Source organism: Drosophila biarmipes, chromosome X, assembly GCF_025231255.1.
Source record: "Drosophila biarmipes strain raj3 chromosome X, RU_DBia_V1.1, whole genome shotgun sequence".
In the NCBI taxonomy this organism is placed as follows: domain Eukaryota; kingdom Metazoa; phylum Arthropoda; class Insecta; order Diptera; family Drosophilidae; genus Drosophila; species Drosophila biarmipes.
The window spans coordinates 11748942-11754504 of NC_066611.1; positions in this window are offsets into that span (position 1 = coordinate 11748942).

Here is a 5563-nt window from a genome sequence, read left to right on the forward strand (position 1 = left end):
TTCCGCTGGTTGCCTTCAGAATGCGATTGTGTAACGCAATCGGTGCATCGGATTGTGCGGCAGAGTGCGAGGTTCCCCTTGCCAAATATTTCCACAGTCTCTGGTTCCAGCGCAGAGGCACATGTGATCCTATTTCCCCATGAAGATTTCAACGAAAAAGTCTGAAAAGTGCACTTTGCTTTGATTAACTTGATTTATTCTTGAAATTCTAATAAGAATTAAGAATCAAGAGAAATAATAACCCAAAAACATATAATACACAAAGCAGCGTATCCCTTTACCAGCAAATATACCAATAAATGTACCTTAATAGTTTGGCATATAATTAAAATTTATTATAATTAAGCAAAATAAACATATTTTCTGCATTTTATTCAATTTAATAATATGGAAACACAAACATATTAGCCCAAAAACATTTCATTTACAGCTCCATACCTTTATAAGGTAATAGTCTTTGAAAATACATATGAATTTAAATATTTCTAAAAGATACAAAGTGTTTTTAATCCAAAATGATTATACTTTAAGGAGATATATATATATATATCTTAAGCAAACAAAATTATTAGCTTAAAACAGAATAAAGATATTTTACGAAATTTTTAAAAACAATAATATGGAAACATAAACATATTACCAAAAAAGATTTTATTTAAAGTATAAAAATACATACATAAAAATTCATTTGTAAAAGATACAAAGATATTTTTAATCAAAAATTGTATACTTCTAATATCTTTTATATATATCTTTTAAGTGATCTCTTAAGCAAATAGAATTATGACATAAAACAGAATAAACGTGTTTTTCGAAATGTATTTAAATTATTAATATAGAAGCATAAACATATTCCTCCAAAAACATTTACTTTACAGCTCCATACCTTTATAAAAACACATAAAGAATTAAGATATATCCAAAAGATACAAATGTTTTTTAATAAAAATTTCTTATAATCTTATTATTTAAGATATATTCTATATATAATATATCTTTCAGGTGTTCTTTTGAGCAGACAAAAGTAAGGTAAATCTAAATACACCTGCTGTAACAGAGGTATTTCAGAAGTAAATATTTGTATCTTTTATGAAAACTTCCTTACTTGTAAGACATGGAATATCCTTTAAGTTTGGCAGACCAAGAGCCATATTTGCCCAGTCAATCTCCAAGAGCCCGACCCGATTCAAGACACATTCGAGGACTCTCTGTCAAGAGCGACGCTTGGCAAATTGATACAATGGCATTTGCATTTGCCCACCGGAAACCCCTTTGCGGCGGAAAATGAACCAAGTGTTTCCTTCTTTTTTTTGTTTCCACTTTGGAAGGGGGCCTGTGCTGTTGATACTTGTCGGTCGCATTGTGCTGGAAATTGATTCTTAAACGCTGTGAAGAATGATGCGAGATTGACTGGGGGTCCGTCCACCCCTAACCCCAGGCCCAGCTCGAACCCAAAGTCAGGAAGATGAACGGATGCTGCCGGAAAGTAATATTTTCTGGGGGTGCGGACGGTGTTGGTGTTGGTGCCAGTGGGTGGTGGGGGTTGGGGGTTGGGGGTTGGGGTGGCTACTGCTGGAAGCCCATTAAACAGCACTTCCCCCAAGCAGCCAGCAAAAAAATGAACAAACATTTAAATGCCACTGCCAAAATGTGCTGGTTAAAGGATACAGATGCAGATACAGATACAGATACCGATGCGGATGCGGCAGATACGCATATACATATTGGCAGATGGAAAACAATGTGAAAAAGTGACCACAACAACATGGTCCCCGGGTCCACGCCAACCACAGCCACCCCGGAAAGCTCGAAAGTAAGTGTATGTAAATGTGTACCCAGGGCAGTTACAGATGCGGATGCCGATTCAGATACGGATACGGATACGCATACGTACAGATGTCGAGAGTCTTAAATTGCATTAACTCATTTTCATTTAATGAGGCTCAAATTGAGGCTGCCGCCGAGGACGCTGGGTGGGTGGTCGGTGGGTGGTCGGTGGGTGGTTCAGTGGCTCAGTGGCGCCTCCCCGGGTCGCTCGTCCCGCCCACTTGGCCCAGAATCTCACGCCACTTTGTCACACCAGCCGTGCCGTTCGGCGGCACACCCCAGAAAACCAGAAAACCAGAGCCCAGGCAGCCCCGGCGTCGGGGCATCACTTTAAATTGCTGCTGTCAAGGCGACAGTGTGAGTATGAGCACGGAATTCGGACGGCTCCGGGGGTGTTCCGGGTGATCCGGGTGCCACGGGTGGTGCGGGTGCCACGGGTGTGCTTTTTCGGCACGGGGAGTGGTAAACTATTTGTCATGCCTGTCATACTCTCGTACATCTTTGTCAACACTATTTAGAAGTTTAATAAGTTTTCACTTTGCTCAAAGGGGCAAGGGCTGTGGAGGGGGCGCCTTTTCCGATTTTAATAACAAGTGAGGCCCGGTGTAGTACATCATGTTGTCGTGATAGCTCAGTGGAGGAATTTCCTTAGCAGCGACCTAAAAGTGGAACCGATTCAATAAAGCACCTGGAAATTTCAAGATTTTTTATAATATTATATAATCCCTAATGTATACTTAACATAACAATTAAAAAGCATAACTTTTTTTATATAAAAATATATTTTATTTTATAATAATTTATTCATAAACGATACTATATTAAATGTTTTTTTAATCACACTCTCTTATCCAAGTATTATTTTTTCCAAGTGCAAACATCTTTTTTAAAGTAGTATTTGTTATTTTGCCTATTTTTAACTATCAGTATTTACATACAAATTTAAAAACTAAAGGTTATACCTTTACTTTAAAATATTTTCATTGATAAAAAAATATATTATATTATACTATTTAATAATACCAAATTAAATATTTATTTACTCACACTCTCTAATTTTCCAAATAATATTTTATACAAAAATCGTTTTCAAATTACCCTTAATTTTATTCCCTTTACTTCTTTTCCTAGCAAAAAAAAACGTACAACTTTGATTACAAATATGTTTATGTTTATTTACTCTTAGTCTCCAATTTCCCATATATTTTTTTAGCCAAATTTTATTTTTAAAATTCCCCTAAATTATTTTCCCCTACCCTTTTACCCTGGCAAAAAACCTTACAGCTCTGGTTACAAATATGCGATACTTATTAATAATACAATATGTTCCCCACATGACGTTCCCTCACCCCCACTTCCCTGGCACAGCGCAGAAAGATACAATTTAGATAATAAATATAAGATCTCGCAGTGTGATTAAATCATAATTGCTACCGCCGGCCCCACCCAACTGTGGCACCTGGAAAACTCAATCAGCCGGGCATCATAAATTTATGAGAACTAAATTAAATTATTCAATCAGTTGCCAATCCCAATACCCCAATGCCAGGTCCTCTGGCTCCTCCTCATCCCCAGTGTTCCCGGTATTATTACCTTTGTCAGCGAGAGTGTGTGCCGCCTTTTTTCCATACTTTTTGTGCCGTGGCATCATTGCAGGGCAAAATCTGCGTGAGAGTCTCTCGACTCCGAGGGGAGGCAATGGACTCGTCCTGTACTACACCGATAGAAAAATTCTAAATCTCGTTCGTATGATGTTCTGTAATAATTAGAGGGGTATCACTGTGACAAGGTAAAAATTTATTTTAAAAATAATTTCTTTGTTCTTTTTATCTTTTTCAATTTTAAAGTATTTTTGCAGTGAGAGAGAACCCGAATATCAAGTTTATAATTTGTTTTTCACTTTATTTTGAGTGTAATTTTCAGCATCACTTTAGCATTATTAAAATATCAATTAAACCCTGGCCTGTCAAATGATTCCTGATATCCTTTTTAGCTGTGTGTATCCCCTCGTCACGTGCCAATGCCTTGCAGTTGTCGGTTTCACTTTCACTCTAACATTATTAAAAATATCAATTAAGCCCTTGTTTTTCAAACGATTCTTTTTAATTTTTTTATTTTGGTTATGAAATGTATTCTGCTATCTTTTTTATCCCTGTGTATATCCGTGAGATACTCCCCTCGTACATCCCGATGTTCCTGTTGCTGCTGTTGCTGTTGCTGGTGTCGTGTATGCAAATGTTTGACAGTGTCGCTTTATTGTTCCGCTCCGTTCCATTTGGTTTAGCACTTGGTCGTCGGAGCTGGAGATGGAGGGCAAGTGCCAGAACCAGAGCCAGAGAACCACTTGCCCGCGCCGTGGATGTGTTGCCTTGGTTGTGGAAAGGAAAGTCACGCTGCCATATTGCGTGTTTTGATTGATGGATAAGCGCGATATTTGTTTTGCAAACACTTGACAGGAGGCTTGATTAAAAAACTTCACTGCTCACATGGGACTTGGGACCTCAGAGCCGGCAACCGGCAACCGGCAACCCGGACCCGGAAACTCACAAGCCCCGGCTGAAAACTCCTCGACGACATTTACGGGCGTGTCCCAGGACCAGCCCATCTGATTCCCGGAGGGGGCGATACCAGGAGCAATTACCAGGGGGCGGCAGATACCATTTACATGGCTCTTACGCCTGTTCCTGATTTCTTGTCGCTGTTTATTCCACGACCTTTGTTGAACATGCAAATTACCATTAATGAAATTGTCGAAACGAAACGCCATTGTAGCGCTTGCACCTCGGACAATCTTTCTTCCTGTCAGATATGTCATCGCTGCGTCTACCGGCTTAACCGAGTGAAGTTCAGGCTTTGATTAATTGAAAACTCATGAGCCCGCTCATTTTCACATGCAGATTCCATCGCAACCATGGACATTTTAATCGAAAAAGGGTATCGGCTTTGTTTGAGCACTTTCCTTTGGCAAAAGGACCTAGGTCAGCATGAGTAGGCAACTCTATATTATAAAATAACTCATCTAATCTATAAGGTATGGCGGTGAATATATATATTAAAATTCCATCCTAGCGAAATACTAAATTAATTTTTTAGCTAAAAATAAAGAAATTTACACACAATCTTATGTTTAGTATCATAGATATATTTATAAAACCCAGTAGGTAGATTATTTGACATCAACCCTTGACTTGATGTTCAGAGGGCCTTTCAATCAGTATTACAAGCGCGTTCGGCCCTTAGGAAATATTTATTTTTCCCCAAAGTGATGGGGATCGATAGCAGAGGTCGCCAGCTGCTCTTTTTGCTGTACGCCTTGATTTGGATAAACTACGATCAAAAAACCGCTAGAAAATGACTATTTTCGTCAGATCTAGGAATGTCATACCTATTTCCAATCGAACAACATTCTTAACTAAAAATTTTAAAATGCGAAAATTGGTGAAAAATAAATAAATAAATAAAAAATTTTGATCGTTAGCATTGGAAACAAGCTACTTAAAACAGTAGGTCTATAAACTGTACACAGTGATTAGATTTTTTTTCAATCGATTCGACTACTGATCCTGATTCCTAATGTATGTACACTATAGGATCAGAAACTTCCTTTTACATTTTAGATATTTTTCCCCGAGCTTAGTATACATTTTCATTGTATAAGTAAGTATGTATACTATTGTTCCATATTCAAAATCTGAGCCCACAACTTTACCAACGGTGTTCGCTTATGTGTCATTAC